Genomic DNA, 27637 nt, shown 5'->3' with positions numbered 1-27637 from the left:
GGGAAGGAGAGGAAGGGAAGAATACCTCTGAGGAGGTGCAGCTGGTAGTGAGACTTCTTAGAGACGTCGGTAATATGAGGAGAGAAGGAGAGTGTGGAGTCGAAGATGACCCCGAGGTTTTTTGCCTTGCAAGTAGGAGCAGGAAGCGGGCCAAGCGAGGCTGGCCAGAGCGCTGCAGGGAAGGAGGGAGTGGGTGTGCCGATGAGTAGAATCTCAGTCTTATTTGGAAAAGAAAACGGCCCGGTCCCAGGTTTAACAGGAATAACAGGACTCACTTTCACTGGTCACTTCAGCTCGGGCACGCGCTAAGGCGCGTGTGCCTAATATTTTGTAGCAGATCAGGAAATGGGCGTGGCCTCAGAAGGTGGCGGGGCCTCTATAAACTAAGAAAAAAAATGAATGAAAAAAAAAATATTGCTGCTTAACAATTATATCCAGCAGGAGGGGGCACATATACTTTTGAAAAGAAGTGTCTACAGTTTACACACACCGGAAGGGGGCGTGGCCTCGCCCATGGCCTTGTGAGTCCGGGAGCAAAAGTCCACTCAAACAGCTGCTGCAATCCATCCCGGAGTAACATGGCACACTTTCACTAGGCACCTCCGCTCAGGCACGCGCGTTAGGCTGTGTGTGCCAAATCTTTTGTAGTGGATCAGGAAAGGGGCATGGCCTCAGAAGGGGCCATGGCCTCTATAAACAGAAGGGGAGTGGCACTTCCGCTTGAATTAATATTTGACATGTATGACATCTAGCATCTCTCTGATTGCAGATCAACTCAAGTGCCAGGGGGGGTTGTTCTTAGAACACAGTTGAAAACCATTCAGCAACCAGATCAATTGAACTATTATCGGCACCTAAACTGTTTATTGGAGACACCAGGCCTTATTCTGAGTGCGGCGGTAAGGGGTTAACGGCGCCGGTAAGGATGCCGGTGCCGTTAACCCTTTACCGCTGCATTCCTGTGCTCCTTTAGCGGGTCCCCGGAAGGGAGGACCAGGAAGCTAAAAACGGGCTTGTTATTAACGGTCCCGTTATTAGCTCCCTCCCCATTCCCATTGAGCCCTATGGGGGCTGAAATGGGGATGGGGATGGGTACATTGAGTGAGGAATTACCGGGTCCTCCAAGGTTGGAATGGCCCGGTAATTCCTCATTCCAGTAACCCGGACCCGATTTTGGAGGCAGCCATGGCGTTAATAGCACCATGGCTGGCTCCAAACTCGTAATGAGGCCCACTGTGTTAATTAGAAACTTTACCAGAATTTGGCACAAACCACGATTTAAGAGCCCGTTTTGTGTTGAAAATTTCACTCCCCCAGCAGTAAAAGTCCAAGGCAGATGAACTTCACTCCATTTGAACGATGTAAAATTGAACACCGGCAAGACCGCACCACCCCAACTGTCAATTTAGAAGCAAGACAAGAAGAAGAATGTCAGCTTTTGCAGACTCTATCGATTACAAAGTAGAAAGGACGAAAAAGCTACAAATTGATAAATGCAAATTTGCATTTGGACTGTAATTCACCCTTGGACACTCCTTAAAGATATTATAGCAGGCGTGCAATTTTTTGCTGGAGTCACAGGAATATTTTAAAATGTACTTTAGAAAGTTGTTGATGTGTCACAAATATGCCTAATCTAGAATTAAAATTTGACAACTGGAAACGAGAGCAATACCCTGACTCGTTTCTCACTGAGTATCTTTTTGGTTGAATCTATGGTCTTCAAAAACAGGGATGCTCACAGACTTGTTCTTGCTGTTTTTGTGTTTATCCTTCAAGCTTATCCTGCTCTTGTCAGAAGAGACGTTGATGTTCGCACTTTTTTACAGGATCCTAAGAATGGCCCTGTAATCAGAAGGCTGCAATATTAGAGGAGATATTGCCGTTACCAGATTTATTACAGCTGTTGGGGTAAAAGTGTTTTTTCCCTAATGATCACAGCAGAGATGAGGAATAACGAGGTGAACACGATTTTGGAGAATGAGCAAGCGCATGAAATTCCAGAATGGCACAAGTGGTGGGAATTAATATGTTGGTTCGTGATATACATAGGCACAATTATGGTTGATGTCTTTTTGTTTCTCCTGATTCACCTTTTCTATTTCATTGATCCAAACAAAGCAGATGTCCCTTTCATCCTCCCCACTCCAGGAACTGCTGTTTATTTGCCCATTACTGATGAGCCAAAACCCCTTGTATTTTCTTTCCGTAGTAAAGCTGCTGTAGAGTTGTTTCCATGGACTGAAATCATTCTGTTAGGGAGACACAAGAGAAGCGTGGAGCATGATAATGAGGGGATAAATACATACTTGGATAGTGCAGCACTCTTGGGTCACAGTATGTGGTATCAAAACATGAAAAGTGCAGGGGAAAGAACATCTAAGGAGAGTTGCTACGTTTGTGCGCTCCCACCCTATGCCATGAATGCTGCCCGAACTTTCATCTCCAGAGAAGTTCCAGAACACGATGCCAGATGTCTTGTTCACTTTGCTGCATGCATGACTCGAGGACAGTTCCAAGGACATTGGGCCACTCTGCGGTGGAGATCAAAATGGTAATTTCCATTCCAGGTTGATTATATCAAGACTACACAGATGGAAAAAGAGCCTGAATGTCAAGAACTTGATGATCACGTATCCTAAGGCAGGATAGGCTGAAGTGGTTGTATAAGAAATGAAGAGAATGGACTGTCCTGATAAAGCCGAAATAGCTTGGATGCCTGGATGCTGGGAAAGGTATCAATCCTTTACCATTGACGGCAACATCATAAAAGTCTCCAAAGAGGTCAAAACACTAGGTGTGTACCTTGACTCCACCCTGTCACTAAAAAAACAAACTCCACCATCTCAGCCACCACCTACACCAATAAACTGATCAATGCTTGTAGGCTTTTTCTCTCTACCACCAGTTGTCTCACCTTATCTAGAGCGTTGATACTGTCTAAATTAGACTATTGCAACACACTCTACCTAGGCACTACCACAAAAAACTTGAACAGGCTCCAGATCCTGCAAAATAATGCACTAAGATGTGCCCTTAACCTCCTGCGCAAGGCTCACATATCCACTGCCAGCAAAGAAGTCCACTGGCTCCCGATCCGAGACAGAATCAAGCTAAGAACTCTGGTCATCACCCATAAGTGCCTGTCACACTCCGCCCCTCGCTACCTCTCAGACAAATTTGCTAGACATTGTTCCACTAGACCCACCAGAACCCCTTACCTGCACCAACTAAAGATCCCCTAAAAACAGCAAGAGGCTCAATCTTCCCAGTGCTCGCAGCACAATGCTGGAATACCCTCCCTCTTGCAATCAGATCGGAAGTCGCATTCTGGCCTTTCAGAGCCATGGTGAAATCATGATTATTAAACTAAAACATCCAATCTTTCAATGACACTTCCGGCCAGCCGCCGTGCGCCACCATGTAGTAATGTTCACCTTAGCTTTATAAGACTTAGTACCACCTTGTAACCCGGTCCTCACTCTCAACTGTAACTATCTTGTACCCTGTTCGCTTTATACTCTATTCTTGTAACCCGGTCCTCACTCTCTACTGTAACTATCTTTTACCCTGCTCACGGTATACTCTATTCTTGTATGTAACTACTCAGAGCCTGGACTATTGTATGCTCTGACTGGTGTATATGATGTTTGTGTAACGATATGTAACTCTGCTGTGCACATGATTACGCGCCCAGCTACCTGAGGGTTCGGATGCACTTTATAAATAAACAAACTAAACTAACTAAACTAAACTAAACTAAAGAACTCAGATGTTAGTCTATGGACGAGTGAAGTACAAGAAAGGATGGGAAGAAGGATTGATGTCCTGTGCAGTTCATTTGGCAAGAAATCGTACCAGAAGTGCAGAAAGTAAATGATGGGTGTTTGAAGTCATGGGCTGAACATGCTGAACTGCTTACATGGGTAGAAGATGAATCCAGTCCAATGACTGTGATTCCACTGACAAATGCGACACTGTGCTTCCAAAGAGAAAGAAAGAAGCATGTGGGAAATAAAATAGGTTGAAATAATACAGTTGATATCTCCAGGATGGAAGCAGGGACAGTGGTCCTGATAGATTGATATTGGGCTTGTGAGTCTATAGCTTCATGAAGCTGCCCAAGGACTGGGGAGGGACGTGTTCCTTAGTGCTCATCCATATTCCAGCATTAGTGATTCCTTAGAGTGACCTGAACATTGGAGTATTTTCAAAAGTGGATGCCCATTTGAGAAGGAGAAGATCGCTCAAATTCCTCAACTTAACAGAGGGAGAATTATTTCTCAGCAAACTCAATGGAAGCCTTTGATGCTATTCCATATGAGCATAGGCTGTTCAGCAAAACTGCTTCAATCTTCACAAACATCTTTATGCCTGCAATCTAGACTATGGCGAATGCAAAGCGGTTACAAATCACTCACTGGGAGCTTCTGCAGACAATCAGCACCACCATAAAGGGATTCAATACTATCCAGGAAGAGTTGAGGGCCATACGACTAAAGAAACTCCAGAATAGATATGCCCTAGATCTGATTACAGTGATGGAAGGAGTAGTTTGCGCCAAAATTGGATCATCATGTTGCACATTCACACCTTCTCACGATGGCGAGAATGGGACCTGGGCAGAGGCCATAACATTGCTGACAAACCTGCATAACAAGATGAAAGACAAGACAGAAAACATCATAGATGATGGATGGTTTGCATCCATTTTCTCATGGGTCCCAAAGTGGATTGCGAACATCTTTAAGCTTCTTGGAGCAATATTGATGATGGTGATGTTTGGATTCTGTGTGATCAGGATAATAATTGCACAGTGCTAAAAAGACAGCCAAGAAAGTGGGAATGAGAATCATGATTGATGTTGAATCAGGATTTGAACCCAAAGAAGGACTGAGGAAGAAATCAAAGAATACATAAGGGCCAGTATCTTGGCACCTGATGGAACAAAGTTCCTGTATCCAAAGAACCACAAGAAATATGTGGGACGATGGGTCTATTGTAGTCCTAATGGACAGGGCAGTCACGTGGCCTGGAGTGTGGACGAACATGTCAAATCAGCCAATTCTCTGAAAGGCGTGATGAAGATCTGGACTCCGTAGAAGTACTTCTTCAAGAAAAGGTCTCAAGATGTGGAGACTAGTGAAGGTGTGATCGATGAAGCAACCAGAGGGGGGAGTGTAGAGGAGCAGCCAAACACCTCTGCAGGAAGTCCCGCCCCCTCCTACTACCTGTATGTTGGAAGACTGAAACTGCACTATGCTTAACACCAGTTATTGTGAACATACTGCAACAAGTGTTCGAGAAAAGGTACCCATTAAGAAAACCCTATCTGATGTATCCCCGTAGAGATGGCAATCTCTTTGAGGACATTACTGAAGGAATATGAAAACAAGGGAAAGAGAAGCTGGTGACATCACAAGCAGTTAGGCTGACACACTCGGAAGAGTGGCTGAAGAAGAGGATATATGGACCTTATCGAAACTGATGACAAAATAAGGAGTTAAGTGAGCATCCTTATGCAGAAAAAGATTGCATGTGTGAAGAGCACTGCAGAAAATGTAAGCTGTTTAACTGTACAGCTGCAGCAACGCAAGTAGACTAAGTAAACTTATAAGCTAGCTATATGTAGTGAATAGAATGCAGGCAATACAGTCATTGTATAGTGTCTGGACATCAGTGCCACAACATTTGTAAGTTCAAACCCATGGAGAAAGAAGGATCAAGAGCTGTGTGTGTCGCAGCAAATAATTTGCTGGAGATCGCAGACTTGAAGGGTGAAACTGTTTGGCCTGGTATCAGAGCTGGAGCAAGCCAAGGCCGGTTATCTATCCTGAAGAACAGTGAACGTGAGAAGCTGAATTATTCCTCATTTAGCTGCAAGGAAGGAACACCATGAGTGATAAGTTTATTTATGTGAGCCAAGGATGGAAATAGGAGTTGGGCATGCAGACTAGAACTGTGATAAGCGTATACCCATACTCCGTTTCATTCCCAAGAGAAGAGAATCTACTGCAAGGCCAAGTTCAAAGACAGTCTGCATGGCAGAAAGCATGGGCGATGAGAGATGTGGGGCTAAATGGGTGGGAAGCAAAGTCATGTCCACCTTTCGGCACCTCAGTATAAGCTTACGTGCTGCTAAGGAGCCAAATGTTCCAGACATGGCATGAGCAGGCCACCCAAGTGTAGAGGGCCATATAACAAAGGGTCTTATAGTTTAAGAACCAATAGTATTCTGTGTACTTAATAAGTGTTGTGGATGACTTGCACTAGAGGCAGGCTTGAATTGTCCACCTGATAGTAGATGTCCTATCACAACCCGCCCCAGTATAGAAAGTATACTTAGATGTTCCCGTTAATCCAATCCAGATCCCTAGTAGGTTTTTATTATTTTCCAGATAGTATGATGTCACTTATGGCACATTTTTTGTACTTAAGTGTATTTTAGTGATTAGCGCTGAGAGCATAATCGAACGCCCATTGATGTCAGTTGTAACTCCCTGTTTTAGACAATTGATAATTAAACATTCAGATGAGACTTTCCCAACTTCCTGAGTTGGTCTGATTATTTGATGTAAGAGCTATTCTGCATCCCATCCTTTGTATGACATGGTCCTGATTAATGACCTTATGTTTATGATGTTATCTGACCTACCGCCAGTTTCGCTTGATAGAGATCCTTCTATGTTCTCTTAGGTTTTATACCCTTCTTTATCCCTCATTTGAACATATAAATCGCCAAGTCTTTTCTCTACATTTTTTGTGTCTCGTACATCAGCCCATGATGGTATTCTTGGTACCCCTTGCAGCTCCCTGCCGGGCTGTTGTGACCCTCTCTCTTCCTCAAGTCCTTCTTTTGCTTCGAGCGACACTATGCTTCTATGACACAGATAATCTATCTTGTCATCTTTTAGTCCCCAATTTATAAACAAGGGGCACCTGGTTAAGGCCTTGCTCTACCCAGTTAGGTAAACCTTTTATCGGTCACAATTGAACAAGGTCATGAAAACCCAGAGAAAATGAACACTAACTCCTGACAGTCAGTAAACACAGAATTTGTGTATATGACTGCTACTTTTATTCTTATTTAACATATAAGTAGCAAGTGTTACATACAAATAAGTTGGAGATAGGAAACTCAACAAAATACATGAAACATACATGGCGTGGTACATAAATAACAAGCCTGATTACAAATTATCGGGTTAGAATTTCCAGGAGTTACATTCTTTGTTCCCTTGTAGGGGATGACATGAGTAATGACAGTGTAATCGCGGTACAAGATGTGCAAGTGTGTAATGGTGAAAATGTTTTAACACAAGAGAGACGGGTCAACACAACTGTGTTTTGGTCTCAGAGCTATCCGTGAGTAGCTGTCGATAGGTCGGCCTTCATCAGGACAGAGAAATTAGTACACGTGAGTAATCATATGTGATCGTAAACGCTTCTAGCTCCTCTCAACTCTTCTCTTCTAGTCTCTCCTTTTGGTTCCTTTCCTTGTGTCTTCTTCATTCTTCCTTTTGCTTGCATTCTCTTTCTTTCTCTTCTTTATGTGCTCTCTTATTCCTTTTCTTTCTTTTGCGCCTCTTATCGCTCTTCTCTTTCTCAAACCCCATCAATGCCCTTATCATCCAGCTTAAGTAGTATCTGTTCACCCATCCATTTGTTCTGTACTATTGTTATTCCCTTAGCTGTGTCCTTTATTTCATTCGGCTTCTTTTCTTCTTCCTTGATCTCCATCTGTTTATAATGTCTGTACTTCCTCTTATTACCCTGTTTACTTCATCGCGTGTCGAGATATATTTGCCTTCTCTGTTTTTGCTCTCTTCCGCATTGTCCTCACTATTATATCTAGGGGGCTCATATGCCGGATTAACATTCCCCGCCTCTGCTTTCAATTTCTTTAAAGGATAAAATCCCATCTCCTCTTGTTTTCAGCAGGAGAAAGGATAGTCGAAGGTGTTTAATCCACCACCTTTATGCTGATTAAGCATCCACTGGATCTTCTTTCTCGCTCTGGTACATATTTCATAGCTCTAAAAGAGCCCACCTTTTCTGTAACTTCTTTCCCTTATATAAAGCATGAAAATACGTTCCGGAGGCCACAGCATAAGTGTCTTATTAGTTGTGCCTCGGGCCCATTCTGAATGATATTTCCTTATCTTAGCTGTGTGTCTTGGCAATGTCCTGCAAAAGTGTAGAAGAGAAGTGTCTCCCATAATTACAAGTTTATTTCGACTGTTCGTACTTACCCAATTTATTTTATTCTTCTATTTATGTTATCAAATATACCACACTGACCAATTTCAGCAGGCACCATCAATTGCCGCTTGATTATCCGAAAATCTAAATAGTTCATCTGTTTTTAAAATTCTAGACAACAATGTTCTTTTTGTTACTTCGTTTACACTTTCTAACAATTTTTAATATATTGTTCTACCATCAATATTTTACATCTCCTTTATTTATTTATTAGTTGCCTTTGATTTTTATCCTTCTGATTGACGTCAATCTCTTGATCCAAATATCTAAAAAATCGCCTTAATTTTTTTGTATGGTTTTATATCTACTAGTTTAAACACAACAAAAGCTTTATACTGTCATATTTATAAACCCACACATGTGCACTCTAATAGACTTTCCCCTGCGTATGCTTTCCATTTTTAATATTTATTTTTTAATTATTTTACTGTTGATCTCATGTACTGCACTTTCTCCTTTCTCCTCCCCCTGCACTTGCACGATCTCAATTTCACCTGGCCTAGTAAGATCATTGTCTCTGTCTTCCCTCTGTTCCCCGTCCCTTGCCTCGTCGTGCCTTGAAACACTTGTGTATAGGCGCGTTATGAATGCCATATCATATCGCATCATATCTTTAGTAAATGTATCTAATCTCATTTGTGCCCCATTTTGGAGCTTGATGCGCACTTGATAGCTTTGCCTCAGGAATCCTTACCACCCTTGTTTGGAATATTTTTAGTGCATAGCCTTCCATCTCTTTGGAACTGGCAATCGAGGTATCATTTAAACCTTTATTTTATTTGTGTTTGGCCGAGATAAAGAAACAGCAGGTAAATGATACAGGGTAATCATTCAGACAAAAGAGAATTCAGCATATTGTTGGCGGTGCCAGGTAAGACATACTATTGTTAGAGCACAATTAGATGACGCCAGCGCACGTCACCAGTTTTTCACAATCCATGTCCCACATGTTTCCTGCCCCTCCATATAACCGCTCAGCTTTATTGTCCTCTAGGTGTGCCCTCCTCGGGGGTTAATTGGTCCTTTTCAGCTTGCCAAGGTATATAAACAAAATTCGCACCATATGTCTCTGGGCTTTGATGTGTCAGGCATGGTGAATATATGTAGTTCCTCGCACTCCTTTACCCAAATCACACTAGAAATCCATTCCCGTTGTGTGTGGGCGGGCTAGCCTTCCAGTTTTGCAGTATGCACCACTTGGCTATAACGCACCCCATGTTTAGAAATGCTTGAATATATATAGTTCCTCGCACTCCTTTACCCAAATCACACTAGAAATCCATTCCTGTTGTGTGTGGGCTGGCTAGCCTTCCGGTTTTGCAGTATGTAACACTTGGCTATTACGCACCCCATGTTTGGAAATGCTTGAATACGTTTCCTGGATGGTTTCCTATAGCCCAAATATTGCTTCCAAGGGGGTGTATTTGATAGAACGTTGCACTATTTCGGCAAGTGTGCCAAGGACCTGTTTCCAAAGGTTCTGGAGCTTGGCACAGCTCCATATCATATGCAGGTGGCCTGCATCTCCGTTTTCACATCGGGCAATTTACCTGTTTGGTCTGAGTTTTTCCAGAGTATTCTCCAGAGTTTGTTTGGATGTAGTACAGTCTATTAAGAATGTTATACTGGATACGTTTGAATCAGGCGTTAAGGGACACAGATTTGGTCAATAAACACATTCTATGCCATTGTATGTCCGTAATTTCAACGTTCAGCTCATTTGCACATTTAACTCTGGCGGGGGGCACCTGTTCCCCGGCCTTGTCTAGGATCATCCTATACAGTGTAGAAAAAATTCTGCAGCATCCCGCCGAGTTGCATATTTATGGTAGAAGCCCATTTCCTCCTGGTTCCCCTGTGTGAGTGCCCCAGCATTTGGCCAAAGCCGCTTATATTCTTTAAAACTGTAGGGTGTCAATCGTGGTTCTAGTGGTCCCCTGTTTCCATGTCTGCATTGTGATGAACCTCCCCTCCGGGAACAGGTTGCCCACTGTCCGGTACCCCAATTCTTCCCATCTCCCCATAAGTGTGATGTTCCACGTGGGATCCAGGCACAGATATCTCACCAGTGGCAGCCATTTGTAATACGGGCAAGGGGCCCCTGTGCATGTGAACATACCCCGCCATGCACCTAGTGTAGTTTGTACTGAGTCAAAGGGGTATTCATCAGTGTATTTCCCATCCAACAGCACGGTTCTAATTGCGGATTTGCCTGCTGCCCTGCGCTCCAGAGGGACATGTGGGGACGCACCCTCTATTCCATACCAATATGATGAGTATTGTGCTTGGGCCGCAAGCCAGTATATTTCCAGGTTGGGAGCTGTAAATCCCCCTCTCTCGTACGGGAGAGCCATGAAGATCCAGTTTTTTCAGACGGCTCATGCATGCCACAGGAACTGTTCCTGTGTGCTGTGGAGTCTGGCGAAGTATTCCTTGCCCGTCCAAATGGGCACCTTTACAAACAGGTACAGTAATTTGGGCAGGATTATAATTTTTGCCAGTGCTAGTTTGCCTGCCATTGACAGCAGGGCAGATTTCCAGCGGGTGACTGGGTGTACCACATATGTTTTGTGTAGCGAATCCCATCAGGAGACCACTTTAGTGGGTATGCCCCGGAGGGGTTGCTGATCTATTCTGTAAGAGGAAATATTTCTGATTTTGTGTAATTAATTGTGAAGCCAGAGGAGGCCCCAAATTCTGTCCCGTATTATCGGGTCAAGGTTCTCACTTAGCTACCTGATGTATCATAGAACATCATCTGCAGAGTGAAATTATGTCTGGTGGACCAAAAAGCCTGATACCTTGATTCCTATACCTCTCGCCGATCATGTCCGCCATTGGCACAATAAATAACGCAAATATAAGCGGGGATAGGGGTCATCCCTAGCGCGTTCCTCTTTCCAGCCTTAGCACCCTCGAGAGTTGTGCGTCCACTGCCACCCTGGCCACTGGGCTCACGTATAGGAGCTTTATACAATTGATCACATTTTCCCCTAGACCGCATTTGTCTAGGAAGTTTGAACATATATTCCTAGAAAACCGTGTTGAAGGCCTTTTGTGCGTCCAGGGTCACTGCCGCCATATCAGGATTGATGCGTGTCATAATGTTGAACAGGCGACCAATATTTAGAGCTGATGGGATCTCAAATTTTATAATGAAAAAAAACCTTGAAATTTGGAGTTCCATCCTTTACAAAATATTTTCTGCAATAAATAACCATCAAAAATTGCCTAAATCTTGGACTGAAGCAATCACAGTCCCTATTTACAAAAAGGGCGATCGACAACTACCGATGAGTTACTGTCCAATCTCGTTATTGGATGCTCCTGCTAAGATATTCTGTAGAATGATATTGAAGGAGCTAAATAAGTGGGTGGATGAAAGTCGGCTAAGGGACCCTCTACAGTCTGAATTTGTGAAGGGCATGGGCACGATTCCGAACATCTTGGCCCTAACTACGATTCAATCTGAACAAGTTGATGGTGGAGTCCCGTTGTACTTAGGTTTCATTGACTTTAAATCTGCCTTTGATTCTATAGACAGATCTATGCTTCTAGCGGAACATAGGCAACATAAGTGCCCCCGGTCATTAGTAAATATGGTGATGTTATTACATTCAAACACATCCATGCGAGTGAAACTGAGTTTGGATGGCAAATTATCTCCATCAATCCTCACACATAGAGGGGTGAAGCAGGGATGTGCCCATGCATCATTCTTGTTTAATTTTTTTATTTTGGATCTGGGCCCTAGATTAATGAACTGCATTACAGACGCTCCTCGTATTGGTTGCCAAAAGTTTGCTTATTTACTATACGCAGACAAATTGGATCTGCTGTTGCGTACGCCTATTGGCTTACAAATCATGCTGATACAATTAGAAACCTATGCAGTGGTAAATAACTTGATCATTAATACCTCTGAATCGCAAACTCTAATTTGCAACAGTAACACCTCTAAAAAATATCATCTAAGGTGGTCTCAAAATATAAGTACCTTGGAGTGTACATCGAACATAAGAAAACACTAAGCACCATGTCATGTGAAATTAAATCAAAGCTGAGTGCCTTGATCTCACAATCAAAGATTCTTTTGAGAAAATTCGGGAAGTTTTCATTGAAACACATTGTGTCATTTTACAAATCTAAGGTAACACCGATTCTTTTGTATGAAGTTGAGGCACTGGTGCCACAGGATCGAAAGTTCTGGGACAGTCTAGAAGCTAGAAATTGGAAAGCAGTCCTCTCACTTTCGCCTGCAACACCGTTGGCGATCCTGCGATTTGAATTGGGATTGGTATCCTTATATTCTCAATTGTTATGGAAACAGTGTGCCCTTTTACGAAAATTGCTGGAAGGGTTAAAGAAACCTACTTTCCTGAATGTGTTAGCTCAAAATGTGTTTACATCGAAAAATGGCATGTCAAGAAAGTGGCGAAATCACATCTTAGATGCCGCGTCCGATGCCTCTGTTTCAATTGAACTCCTTTTGACCAAACCTGATCGTGCAAAATTGAAAATCTATCAATTTGATTGGATTGGAAATATGGCACTATGCTTAAAATTCAAGGACTTTAACCCTGAGGCATTTGGTACGGTATTACCCAAATTGATCGTTTACAATTGTTCGAATGAACAATTGACCGAATTTAAAGGGTCACAATTGACCTTTTCACAATTGACCGCATATATCGCTTTGGTGATATATATATATATATCTATATATATATATATGGGGTTTTGGGCGGGTTTGGGTTGGGTGGGGGTTGCAGGGGGTTTCACCCCGGCAAATATGTTACAATTGACCTTCACAATTCGGTCAATTGTGAAAAGGTCAATTGTCATTCGAACAGTTGTAATACGAACAATTCGTATACAACCTTTGGTACCAAAAGATACAGAGTTATATCCGACTATCTGTTGAAATTCCCTATGTCGACAGAAATTCCTAAGATTTAGGTTGAATCAGTATGAGACAAAAGACATCTTGTGTAGAAGGAAACTAATTCCAAAGGAACAGAATTATTGCCGATTTTGTCTAATTAGGGTTCAAAGAGAAACCTTACAACATCTTATAATTGAATGTATTGCATTGAATGACATAAGAGTAAAATGTTTTGGGAATAAACTGAGTGTTCAGAACCACGTAGATCATGATGAAATATGGAACCTCCTGTTTTCTAACCCGGTAATAACTGTACAGATTGCAATTGTGCAATTCTTAAATATAATATTCCCTGATACCTGAATGTGATAGTTAGGAATATGGATTAGCACATGCAATGTAAGCCGAGATGGTAGTATTTATACTTGTGCCTCATGTGCCAATTGGTGAAGGGATAAATATTGGTTGTACTGTATATATGATATTGTAAAGTATATGTACTGGATTGTGTTTTTATGGAAAATGAACATGGAATATTTGAAAAGTTGGTTTACCAACTGCAACAAATAAATATTAAAAAAAAAAAAAAAATATTCAGAGCTGTGTACCTCCCTGGTATAAATCCCGCCTGATCATTATGCAAGTGCGGCATGAGGGGGAGGATTCTGTTTACAATGATTTTGGTGAAGATTTTCGTGCCCACGTTAATTAGTGACAGAGGTCTGTATGACCCACGCTCATTGGCCACCTTGCCGGGTCACAGCAGACTTATTGTGGTTGCTTTCCGTAGTGTGTCGGACAGGACCGAGCATCTCAGTGCCTCTTCCCACACTTTCAATAAGTGGGGAGCCAGTATTAGGCCGTAGGCCATGTAAAATTCGGGTGTTAGGCCATCTGGTCCCCAGGCCTTGCCCCTTGGGAGTTTGCTTTTTACCTTAACAATTTCCTCTACTGTGAATGGGATGTTAATTTTCTCCCTGGCGCTCTCAGATAGTCTGGACAGTGGTATCCGTTACAACTTTGAATCATTGAATCGCTCCCCTCATTGCAGGGCGCCTTGTAATGTGTTGTGTAGAATCTCTCGGAAACTTCTAGGATCTCTTGGTCTGAGTGTTTGCTTACTCTCTGTTCAGTCAGGATCTCCTCACGTATGGAGGATTTCTCCTGGCCACCGCACCAGTCCGGCCAGTATCCTTCTGGACCATTCGCCCTCCCCATAGCGTCGTGCCGCTGTCAGTCTTGTAAAGTATCTAACCTCCCTGTGTTCGAGGGCCTTGTACTGTTCTAGTGTAGAGTGTATATCGGCCATAACTTTAGGGTCTGGGCTGGTTGAGTACGTGTTTTCAAGTGTTTCAAGGTAGTCGGCTCCCGCCTGGTCGTTTTTAGGACCCCAAATTCTTTAGCTATCACCATCCCCCTGATGTAGGCCTTGAACACCTGCCATAGTGTGCCCTGTTCTGTTTCCCCGGTTGTGTTGTGGAGTATATTTTCTTCACTGTTCGTTTTGAAGGCCGCATCTTGCAGGGCTTCTAATTTAAACCACCAGCGTAAGGCAATGTTAGGGCTATTTCCCATCAAGATTGACACAACTACAGGGGAATGGTCTGAGAGCATATGAGGCAGAATAGAACAGCTAGACTCTTCTCACCAAGTGTTTGGGGATTAATATCAGGTCTATATGGGAGGCCATGTCGTGGGCAGATGAGTAGAATGTGTACTGGCGGGCGTGTGGGTGAAGTACCCTCCAGATGTCCCTTAAGTCGAGCTTCCCTATCTGATCAACTGAGACTGTGGCTGCTCTTAGATATTTATTTGGGGGCTGTCCCTGCATGTTCTAGCCCTTGGTCTAGTATGCAATTCATATCTCCTGCCCATAGTACCTGGATCAGTGGGTGTGTGCAGATCTCGACAGCAATGGCCTCATAGAAGTCATGCACGTCTACATTTAGTCCATAAGTATTACCCAGTAGCATTTCTAGTCCTTTTAATAACCTGTGTACCATCATGTACCGGCCCTCTCGGTCAATGCGGCTCCCTTTAAGCACACATTTGAGCGTTTTATGGATTAATAACGTAACCTCTCAGGATTGTGTCGAATATACTGTGGAAAATCTGTTGGGACCTCATGAGGGTCCGGTATGGTGGTTGGTAGCCGCAGTGGCGTGTGTCTCCTGGAGGAAGAGGACATTTGCCCTATGCCTTTTGGAGCAGGATATGACTTGGCGAGCCTTTGTGTGGTTTCCCAGGCCCCTGACATTCCAACTCATCAAGTTAATCACCGTCAGTGAACTGTGAAGGGGTGTCTGGCCCGCCCATGGTATCTGCTGTCTTGGATGCCTGGGTCTAATGAGCTTCCCTCTCTCACCCGATTTCATCTGCCAAAACACTTTTTGTAAGACCCATCGGGCCCTCCCATCCCAACCTCATCCCCCCCAATCAGGGCAATGTCATCCCCCCTCGCCATCCCCGGTTGGTCAGCCTCAAAACTGGGTGAACCACCCAACAACATAACACTTGAACAATGCAGAACTGCATGGGGGAGCTGTTACTTAACCTCTCTTACTCATGTTGCTAGCACCCAACGTCGACTAACAGGATACCATGTTGAAGTAGCACACCATAGACCGTTAAATGTGTTTGGTTTCCCCGGCTAGGTATTTTTCCCAGCCTCCTCGTTGTTCTCATTGTTGTTATGAGGGAGGGGTATATTGCTTCAATGTAGGCAACAACCTCCGAGGGCATCGTGAAGAACATGTTCTTCCCTTGATTTTGTAATCTCAGCCGTGCCGGGAATAGCATTGCATATTGCACAGATCTGCCTCCCAATAGTTTCTTTACCCCTGCAATTGTTTTGTGTTCCCGCTGGACGGCTGTGGAGAAGTCTGGGTAAATGTGAATAGTGGCTGAATCATATCTTAGGGAGCTCCTTTCCCTGGCCAGTCGAAGGATGAGGTCTCGTTCACGATAATTCAGCAGCTGGATCAGCACTGGCCTAGGCGGGGCCCCCGGTATGGGTGTAACCCCAGGTGATTTGTAGGCGCATTGCACCAGCAATGATGCTGAGAATGGTGGGTCCACCAGGAGTTCCTTTAGGAGATTTTCAATCGCAACCTCCATTGGGCCCCATACAAACCACTGCAGCAGGCCCACTATGCAGATGATATTACACCTGGAGCAGGATTCTAGGTCGTCGCATTTATGCAGGGCCCACCTGAGATCGTTGGACATGAAAGTTACTTGGGTTTCTAGTTCCACTATGTCCTCTTCTGCCCTCCCAATTCGGATCTCCACCTTTGTCACTCTGCCACTTTCGCGCTCCTTTTTGGCACTTAGGGTTGCAACCTTGGAGTCGATGTCGTCGAGTTTGCCACTCATGGTCGCAAAGCCTGTCTGCATGCTGCTCATTATTTGGCGCATGTTCGTCATGTCAGGGCCCACTGTTTCAGCATTATCTCCTGGGGCTTTGTTAGTGTCCGCTGCACATTTGGCAAACTGCCAAAATGTTTCAATATTGCCCCGTTTTTTGTGTGCCCCACTCCCTTTTTCATTTTGGTCTCAGTGGGGAAGCCTCTTGCTTCCAGTCTTGGCCCCAATTGCGCACCCGGGCAGGCCCAGCCGCTGGACTGATGTCGGGGGATACCCAACGCAATAGTCTCTTGTGCAGAGCACGGGCCCTCTTTCAGGCCGTATTGTCAAGAGGGGTATAGTTTTACCTGCCTCAGGCCTGTTGATTTTTTTCCCCTCTGCACCCTGCCCATGGTGTCCCACAATGGTTCTGCAGGGTTTGGGGGGTGGCAAGGTTTCTGGCTAGGCTTGGTCCTGCACCCAGTCTCAAAATGGCCCCTCTCCCCCAAGCAGGCCTGCTGAAATGGAGGTGTAGGCCTTTTGGCTCAGTTACTTCCCCCTGTCCAACTGACCGTGGTAATCTGCCTGTGGGGCACGCTCTGTTTTCTGTTCCCTGCTCACTGCAGGTTCTGTGCTGATTTTGGCCCTCTGCCTTGTGGCCCCTGGTTTCCTCAGTTTCCCCCTCAGTCCGGGTGTCAGGCAGGGCCCTGGGTTCCGGCTCCCGTCCACCCGCCCGGCGCAGATTTCTCTCCTTCGCTGCCGGAAATCAGTGTTTTCTCTGCCGAGCAGGGCTGGGCTGTGGGACAGGCAGTCGCTGGCACAGCAGTCTTGGTCACATCTACTCAGTTTCCCCCTGCATCCCAGTCCAGCGCAGCAGCTCTGTGGTGGCAGGGTGGGTCGTGCCTCGCCGTTATTCTCCCACCTCCTTCTCAGCAGTGGGGCGCTCTATTGGTGCAGTGTTGCACTACGCTGCCCGCTCCTTTCAGGGGGGAAGCTCAGAGGCCAATTCCAGTTCGGACGCTGCATCTGTTGCTATGGTGGGGCTCTTGAACTCCGCTTGCATCAGGGTGTGGCCCAGCCCCCCAGGCACTCTCCGGACAGCACTGAATCCATTGTATGCCCCGCACTCAGGTCTATGGCACCCTTCTTGGATGTTGGTGTTATGGAGCTCAAAGAGGAGCAGCCATTTTGCAGGCTGCTGAACAGTGCCACCCGGCAATCGAGTTGTCTACTTCTCTTCTTTATAATCCCCCAAAAATCCTGTTACTTTTATACATACATTATTTACAACACAATCCCGGCCCTTATTTTTTGCCATTTTCAATGTTCTACACACATCTGTGGCTCAGCTCGAGTCCCTCGGCATCGACTCTCCCTCATCAGACCAGTTTGCCTTCTGTCCACGGGGCACCTGTGAGGAAAGGACAGGAATATTGGGGGGACCTAACAACTGTATCTTTTACACGTGTATTGTTGTGCGCTGTTCTCCATAGGAAGATCGCAGGCTTCTGGCTAATGGCGGGAGCAGCCAAATGTCCAAGGATCTGGTTCTGGGCCTAGGTCGACTAGACCTGAAACATCAGCACTGCTACCAACATGTGCTCTAGCACCTTGGAGCGTCTATTGTGCTAGATGAAATTGCCAATAAAGATCTCGGACCAAATAACCAGACAGACTCAAGGAATATGGCAAAGTACTGCTTTATTCTCAGTTTAATAAAGCAGGTTCCACTAGCAAACACCAGACAGATGCTTGCACATGCCCAACATGCCTCACCTTCCTATAATCTCACTACCGCCATGCCAACGTGTTTTTCTCCCGTGTCCATATCAATTGATGCGGACCCATCCACAAAGTACACTTCCCCCTCGCTGAGAGCGTTTTCACACACCACTGTGTCTTCCCCTCCTTCTCCTGTGTGGGTTGCGCAGTCGTGATTTTGCATATCCTCTAATGTGCACGCTTCTGTAATGAATGTGGCGGGGTTCACTGTTTTACATCTCACTATGTGGATGTTGGCGCTGGACAATATGATCTCGTATGCTGTTGCCCGCTGTGTGGTCAGTGTGCTTTTTGATCTTTCAAGTATTGCAAATAATGAGTGTTCCACAAACAATGTCACAGGGCATCCCATCACTATTGTGGCACTTTTCTCAATCGCGAATGCGGCTGCTGCGAGCGATTGTTCGCACGCGAAATGACCCTGCATCACGGCATCCAAAGTACCACTATAGTACGCCAGGGGCTTGTGTCCTAAGGATGTTTTTTGTGTCAGTACTGCTGTCATAAGTGTGCCTTTGCAATGGGAAAATAGGTAAAATTCGTGTCCATAATCAGGGTTTGCTAGCACTGGAGCGCTTGAAATTAGCTCTTTCAGTGATTGAAACGATATGCTCATTTCTTCTGACCATTTTATTTTTCCATTCTCCTGTTGTGCTTCTTTTAGTGCTTGTAGGAGGGGCCTGGTGTATGCTGCATAATCTAGTATCCATGCTCGGCAATAATTGCACATCCCCAAAAATTTCTGCATGTCCTTTACTGTCGTGGGCTCTCCTACTGATCTTATTGCCTCCACCCTGTCAGGAATTATTCTCTTTCCATCTTTTGATATGAGCTGTCCCAAGTATAGGACCTCAGTCAGGCAATACTGTAACTTCTCCTTGTCTACCTTGTATCCTTTGTTGGCCAGTAAAGTCAGGAGCGTTGTTGAATCTTTTCTACATGTTACTTCGTCTTGTGCACACACCAATAAATCATCTACGTACTGAATAATCGTACTCTCTACTGATAGGTTTCCCAAGTCTTCATGCAATATGCGGTTGAATATGCTCGGGCTCTCACAGTATCCCTGTGGCAGTCTGCAGTGTTCATATCTTTTTCCCCCCAGTGTGAACGCTGTAAGATATCTACTCTCTTCTGCCAGGGGTATTGAGAAAAATGCGTTTTTCAAGTCCACTACTGTAAAATGTGATGCTGCTTTTGGGATACTGCATAGTATTGATGCAGGGTTCGGGACTAGAGGGAACTCTTTCTGTATTACATCATTGAGGGGGCGTAAGTCCTGTATCATCCTCCAAGACCTCCCTTTCGCTTTTTTAATTGGATAAATACATGTGTTACATGGTGAGTTTGAAGGCACTATTATCCCTTGTACTAGTAGTGCATTTATCGTTTCTTTTATCCCTTCTTCAGCCTCACGGGACAATGGATACTGTTTAACTCGGGGCAAGATAGCTCCTTGTTTTAGTTTTATTATCACAGGTTGTACTCCATGCAACAGCCCTACATCATGGGGGCCTGTTGTCCATAAATTGTTTGGTACTAACCTCATGTCGTCATCAAAAAATGACGGTGGTGTTCCTACCACTGCCATCAATTGGGCGGGGATCTCTCTGGCTTGGATCAAAATGTCGCAGGGCATCGCTATTTCCATTACTATCTCACCATCTGCTTCTGTGTCTAGAAAGAGATCCTCATCTGTTACCTCGCGTAGGGCGAGGTTGGCGTTTGTACACAGCACGGTGCGCCACTCACATCCTTCTCTGTCCATTCCAATCACAGCGATCCGTTTCGTTGATACCTGCACAGCGTGCAAATCCAACGACACCACTGATCCTGGTGCTGCATTTGGACACACTATGGGGCGGAAGAGGAATTCTGCTGGGATCCTCCAATCCATGCTTTTTAGCTCTGGAACTATAAGGGCCAAAGTCTTTAGCCCTTCAATAAACATCTCTTCATTTTGTGGCAGCCCTCGTATTTCCTGTGTGGTTGTGTAGGCTTGCACTACCAACATTGCACGCAAGGGGCATATCCCGGGTGTAGAACACACTATTCCTCCTTCGGTAAATGATATGGTCATGTTAAGTTTACTCATAAGGTCCCTCCCCAGCAAATTTATCGGGGACTGTTCATAATACAGTAAGGGTGCCTTTACAGTCTTGCCCCCTACTGTTACATCCAAAACTTCTGTGTAAGGAACTTCAATTACAGCCCCAGAGAACCCCTGCGTCTCTAACTTCCTGTTAGATAACGGGAACCGGCCCTCCCTGACACATGATTTCTCCGCTCCCGAATCAACCATGAATACAAATTGCCTGTCTCCTATCTGTGCCCCTACCAATGGTTCCTCTGCTGCACTGTGGGTGGTAGATAGAACTGGACACGCAAGTGTTCTCTGTGGGCTGTCCTATGCGGGGTGTCTCATCGCCCCCCCTTCATTGAATACGTTACCTGAGACCACTGACATGCCGTTGTAAGGTGCTGGTGCGGGGGCCCCGTTTGCTGCTGTTGCGAAAGGGTTGCCTGGTGTGTATTGCATACTGTCGTTGTTTTGCATGTTTTGTGGGTGGTTCTGTGTTCTATATTGGGGTCCCTGTTGCTGGCCGGCATTACCTTGGCTTGGGTTTCTTAATTGTTGTTGCCCCATTGGGAGGCCATATGGGCTTCCCGGGTGGGGATGGCCATATTGTTCTACCTCTTGGAACCCGTTATTGGGTCTGCTTCTGCACTCTCTAGAATAGTGGCCCCATCGCCCGCAGTTCCAGCAACTTCCTTGTGCACCTCTAGGGCCCTGCCATCCGTTTCCTCCCATTCCCCCATACCCTGTTCCGCCTCCTCTTCGGCCCCTGTACCCACCTCGTCCCCCTCGAGGGGTCCACTCTTGCCACTGCGGACCTCCACCTTGCTCTTGCTCATTCCACTGCCGCTGTCCTGCTCCCGCCCAATTAGCTGCCATCCTTCCTTGTATTGCTATCGGCCCCTCCTCCTCATCGTCTCCCTCCCTGCTGTGTGGGAGTGCAGCTACTGCTGCTGCGACCTTCACCAATTTTGTCTGTACTAACTTTGCTTCGTCCGCCAACCTTTTCTGTGCCACCTCCTTCTCCCTCTCCTTTATTCTTTTACAATGGTGTATTATTATGCTTTGTATTTCTGCCCATCCCTTTGCTTCAACGCCTGCAATCTTGTCGAGCGCTTTCTGCACTTCCTTGGGGAGCCCTCTTTTTATAATGAAGTAAAATAAAGATGTTGATTGATACCAGGGCGTGCCCGTCTCCGCTCTCCACATCTCTTGAACCCGAAAAATGTAATCCATAGCCTCCTCCCCCTCATTCATGGTACATTGCATCACCGACTGCAAGTCCGGCGTATCTGGGAATGTTTCGCGCAGGGCGTCCCACACCCTAGCCCGCACTGTGTTGAAGGAGGCCCCATCATGGCGGTCACAATCTAACGTAACTCCTGGGAAACCGGCTTTAACCCATACTCTTTCAGCCTGATCGCCCACCGCTGATACGAGCAGACTTTTCACATCTCCTACAGCTAGGGGTACCCCAGCAGTATGTTTTTCAAAGGCGTATATCCACTTACTTGCCCCTCCTGATAACGGGGGCAATAGCTTTAATAAGTTAGCTTTGTCCATTTGTGCCCATGGGATATAGTTAGGTCTCCCTCCTCCTCTGTGTATCAATGGAAGCTGTAGCTTTCCTTTCTGTATAGCACCCGGACCCGATTTGGATGCTGATGTTTCTAGTGATGCCATGTTTCCCACTCTGTTCCTTAGTCGTCCTGACCACTCGTCGTCCAGTGTTCTCATTGAACACGGGCCATCCCCTCCTTCGCTTCCCCCTCCCACAGCCATGCTCAACCTGTCACTTTCTTCTAACTCATCCCTTATGTCGCATAGTAATTCCTCTCTATCCCCCATAGGCCTTTCATCATTGTCAGGATCTCCCTCACGTGTCTCTATTTCAATTATTCGGGTTGGTTCTTCCTCAATTCTGAACAGTATCTCACCTTTCTTCCACCCCTCTTCAGCTCTTCTTGTCTCGTCTGGCGCTCTAGACGTGCGCCCTGATCTAGTCGCATTAAGTGCTGTTTGTCCGCACATGTCTTTTATTCTTGAAAGCTCATCTTTTGCTATTGATAGTCTTGACTGTAAATCATCTGTGAGTTTCTCTATGTCCCCCCTTTGTGCACTCGCCTGGCCTCGCTCCCTTGTACTTTCATATGGTGGGGGTGCAGTGGGCCGGTGGGGTGTAGTAGTTGTCGGGGGAGGCACATACGTTGGATCACTGTATCCTTCTGCGGGTACAGGTTTCTGTAATATCGGATATAAACTTATTACTTCTACTGGTGGCGCTACACTTGGCAGTTCTTTGATATCTTTATGTATCATCAGTGGATTGTCTGTAGTGGATGGGAGATCAGGATTTGGTGCTGGCGCTTTAGGCGGTGGTACTTCTTCAAATAACCGCCAAAGATCTAATATTTCCCTCCTATTCTGCAGCTGCTTCCCTCAGTACTTCAAGAAAATGCATGTCATCACCATATCCAGAACGCTTTTGTCAAATGACCCTCCCTCTGGCCATATCTGGGGTAGCCCCTCTCCCTTCAACTCAGTTACCCATTGGTCGTGATATTTCTTAATCCGCTCCGCGTACCCTGGAAGACTTTTACAAATATGTGATAAGGGTGTTTCAGCCCCCATTTCTGTGTGCCCTCCTCGTGCTTATGTGTCTCTGCAACTCCAATGTGATTGTAGTATCAATATTATTTTTCGTGTTCTACTTCACATTCAATGTTATGCTCGGTTGGGCTTTCCCTCCCTTGGCTGCACAATACAAAACTGGCTGTACACAATGTCTACTTTGTTTTCTTTGGGGGACACATACAAGAGCAACCCATCATTTATTTTGACAATAGCAACCCGGAAATCAAAAGGTACCCACTCACGTCACTGTATCACCGTTGCCTTCAAAAGAGTTTCATCCGGTCACACTTACCATGACCATTTGACAATTATACACTTATAGCCGTTTTACACATTCGCAATCTCAAATTGTCCCCTGACACATACGAGGTGCACACACCTTTTGGTAACACTCAGTACACCATTCACGCTGCCCTCCCTTTCCTCCCTAGCCGGCTGTCCTTGTCTGTCTTACTTAGATAGATGAATGCGCATATGCATATGTTTAGATGTTTTAACCTGCTCTCCCCCTTCTAGTAGGCCCTCTTTTCTCTTACTTCCTTCCCAGTTTCGTGCTAATCTTTGGTTTTTATTCTCCCCCTACCCTTTAAAGAAAAAGAAAAGAAAGAAGTAATAGCGATCACTAATATATTCTCAGTGTCCCCTTTTGCTGAACACTTTTATCTTATATTTCACTTCGTCATATATTCCCAGCACTAGTCAATATAGCACTATGCGGCGCCGCCTTCCACCCCCTTTCGGAGCTAGGTTCCCGTCACTTCTATCTCTTATTCACCTCGTAATCCTAATGGCCATATGCAAAGAAAAAGAAAGGAAATTTTAGAATGATATTTAGTATATCTTCGTACCCCCTCTTCGTTCCCAGTCCTACACTTCTTTCCCCGCTCTCTTTACGATCGCTCACACTCAGTACTCACGTGCCCGTCTTGAACCGATAGTCTCCGAAACTGGGTCCGTCCAGGCAGTGTCGCCGTCAGCTCAACAGTCAGCCCCGACTCCGGCGAGCGGTACTCAAAGGGGATTTTTCAACCGGGATCCCGTACCCTTTCTCTAATGAGTGCGCACTTCTTAGTGTACCGGTCGCCGTTGGCGGGCAGCCTCCCGGAGCCGGCTCACCGTGCGTATCCCTTTTCGACCGGAGATTCTCGTGCCAAAAGGGGACGGTTATAACGAGTTTAGGAAGAAATAATATCACGCTATCGGGGTCACCACTGAAGGCAAGCGTCCCCAAACAGCACGATCCTCCCCGCAATGAGAGACAATGAAGGACTCTCCCAAGATGGGAATAAGGCCAAGACAGAGTGCGGGTGAGCGTAAATGGGAGTTTATCAATCAGAATAGGGCATGCAAAGAACTCTGCAAACTCCGAGAGCGCTCCGTCTGACAATAGCAAAGACAGGCGTATATATTTACAAAAGACGTCATAAGAACCTACACACTATAGGGGGCACAAGTTCAAGGGGATTGGGTGGCGACGACTAACTATAGGTGCTGCTGCGATGTGGTTGGCTTTGGCTGGTAGACGTCACTGGTCAGCCTCGTGGGTTGGGCTGGGCCTGGCAGGGTGGCGGAGTTCATCCGGCTGGTGTTGTCGTGCCATCGCGGCCAATGTCAGAGATGAATGTCCTTTCCTGACTTATTTGCCCTAGGCCATGCACACCGCAGTCATTCACTCGTTTCAGTATTATCTTCTTTAGTAAATCTTCCAATAGGTTATACTACAGGTTAATGCAACACAGGAGGAATGTACCTTGTAAGGGGTCTGGAGGTAATACGTCAGGACATGGTTACCAGTGTCCTGTTGACCTGGGCCATAGGTCGAGGGGCTAAGCTTCAGGGCCTGGGACGGGCGGTACATGTCTTACTGCCTTGTTAGAAGTTGTAATGTATGTTCCGCTGTGTGTTGTCAAAGTGTTGGGTGTCCTGATTGCACAGGGCCATAAGTCTAGGATGGTCCGGTGGGTTGCGAGGTTTACGAGGGGGCGCGTGTGTTCAGGCAGAGGTTTACTGCTGCGCTGTAAATAATGCAGGTGGCGGGTGGCGGCCTTGGGTGCTACAGAGGGGGTTACAAGTCTTTGAAGCGGCTCCAGTCTGGTTGGGGGAGGTAAAGCAGCGCGGCGCGGTCTCTGCTCTCATGCCTTGGCAGCCTTCGCAGGGTGGGAGGGGGAATGGCCTTGCACGTATTTCACAAAGGTATCTCCCTCGTGTGTTGCCGATTTAGGTAAAAACATCACAAACATTTGAACACTCTATAATACTTATTGTAAGCAATACAAAACATGCATTTCACGCTTTGCTGGATGTGTCTCGATTATACCCAGTCTGAGCGCCTTATTTATACATTATATTTTAATAAGTACAGCATTTACTTATATGCAATAAGTGAGGTAGAATTAGGATTGGTGGAGAACATAGAAAGTAACCCGCCACTATTCGTGGCGGTGGCGGTACATATGGGGCCTGGACATGCACACATGACATGCCTTCTCGTGCATCCTTCACATGGGCCCTCAGTATGGTTACATTCATCTTTCGTGTGTCCTCTAGCAGCATTAGTTCAGTTATGGCGCGAGCCCATGGGGTGTAAGTTTCCCAGTGACACTCGTAACAAATAGAGTCCTGGTGCGTTTCTTTATCATTAGCACTCAACTGAAATGGGGTGGGCTCGCCATTACTTATATCATGGAAGCATATTTTTTCATATTTTATACATTTTACAGGTTCTTGTAATATAAGGCATTATGTGGAAGGAAGCATATTTTGTGAGTGGTTTTAACATTAATGTATGGAGATTGTCTGCCACCTGATGTCTTATTTTACTGTTCTTTTCATTGCCCAGGCCTGCTGGCCGGGTCATGTTGGGAGCGATGATACACTGCGGGAGGTGAACTGTTACAATGTTAGTGTATTACGCTAGCTCATGTCCGTCTTGTTCGTGGGAACGTGCTCGCAGCGGATCTGCCAGGGTGCTGCGGCAACCAGGATAATCTGAAACCCTCCAAGGGTGGGGGCCGCACTACAGTGTGCTGAGCTCACACCATCTTTACCAGACAAAATGGTTTCTGGGCCTAGCTGAATTTTAATACATGTGGGCAATTAATACGTGCGGGCAATGTCTCCAGTGGGTGAACCCTCCACCACCTGGGCCCGGGTGGCATGAGGGGACGCCCAAAGGACCCATAGTCCTCACCTGGGGAGAAAGCGTAGGCGAGGGGGGTCTTCTTGGACCAGTCCTCCCCTACACTACCAACATGTGCTCTAGCACCTTGGAGCGTCTATTGTGCTAGATGAAATTGCCAATAAAGATCTCGGACCAAATAACCAGACAGACTCAAGGAATATGGCAAAGTACTGCTTTATTCTCAGTTTAATAAAGCAGGTTCCACTAGCAAACACCAGACAGATGCTTGCACATGCCCAACATGCCTCATCTATAACATCATCCCACATTGCAAACCATAAAACTTATTAGTGGGAGGGATTGGTTAGGGGAACATATCTACTTATGGAAATAAATATGGGTTAATTCTTCATTGGCTGTCTCTGATCTGTAAGACAGCCCTCTACCTGTAAATATGTATAATACTGATTATAGCAAACAAATAGCATAGGCTTGGTCTATGCAACATTGTATAGCCGGTTGCCCCATAGACGCACTGATTGGTTATCATTCTAACCCAACCTTCGACTTTCGGCTCAGCTAGCAGCACATAAGGAAACCGAAACCCAGGTGCTTGGATCACGTCGGATTACTCCCTACTTTCCCAATTAGTCTATCATCTTTCATCAGACCGGCCATGAGCCAAAGTTTCCCGTCTGTAGTTGACCTGGTAGCCTATTCTCTGTTCTAGGACATTCACGGGAGTGAAAGCACATCACTACCTTCATCCAAGGATTAATCAATAGCGATTGTTTTCGACTTCTGAGTCACATGTGAAGAGACCACGCATTTCTCCATTTCAGCCTCTTATTTACTGCTATTTGATATTATTATACTGGGTTTCATTGCTCCTCTTGGCCTCTAGAGACTTGCTCACTCTACCTTGTATAAACTTTAGACACTTTTCATTATTCAATACTTGGCTCTTGCAGATGTCTTTCTTCTTTAATTTAAGATAAATATGTCTTATACATGGGTTATCCATCTGCCTCGCTTTGTACTTGCAGCTATTGCTTAAAAATAGCATTGTTGATCCCAAGGCAACATTGACTCCTCTTCATTTTGCACACAAAACTGTTATTCCAGCATCTCCTGACTATGCAGCCCTGATCGGATTCTGAGGTAGTTGAATTGAATATTTGCATAAGCCGGTGCCCATTTTCCACTATGGCCGTCCTTGCCACGTTATATATTCCTCTATAGCAAGCTTCTATGTATCTTTTCTATCTTGCTTTACTGCGTATTTACACTTATTGATCAGCAAGTTATTTTTTCTTCTTTTGTATTCATGATTACTTTATCGTTTTGTACATGTTTCTCTTATCACTTCCGTTACATGGTCACGCTTAAGTATTTTCATATTGTGTCAGCATAACTTTGTATATCTTCTTCATGACATCACTCTGCCCTAGACAGATTTCACTCTGCGCTCCATGATGACCAATGGTGCGTGCTGCCATCCTTCCATACGGCATCCTTCCACACTTTAAGT

At 45.4% G+C, this 27637-nt stretch overlaps 1 protein-coding gene across 1 annotated transcript in view; it reads left to right on the top strand.

Moving 5' to 3' along the window:
- LOC138577272 (solute carrier family 12 member 2-like) overlaps positions 1–27637 on the top strand; it is a 953949-nt gene that overhangs the window by 236575 nt on the left and 689737 nt on the right. The gene's annotated exons all lie outside the window — the stretch shown is intronic.

Source organism: Ambystoma mexicanum, chromosome 1p (genome assembly GCF_040938575.1).
Source record: "Ambystoma mexicanum isolate Mex_15411 chromosome 1p, UKY_AmexF1_1, whole genome shotgun sequence".
Lineage (NCBI taxonomy): Eukaryota > Metazoa > Chordata > Amphibia > Caudata > Ambystomatidae > Ambystoma > Ambystoma mexicanum.
Note: the sequence above shows the minus strand (reverse complement) of the source record. Positions and strands in the feature narration are given on the sequence as shown.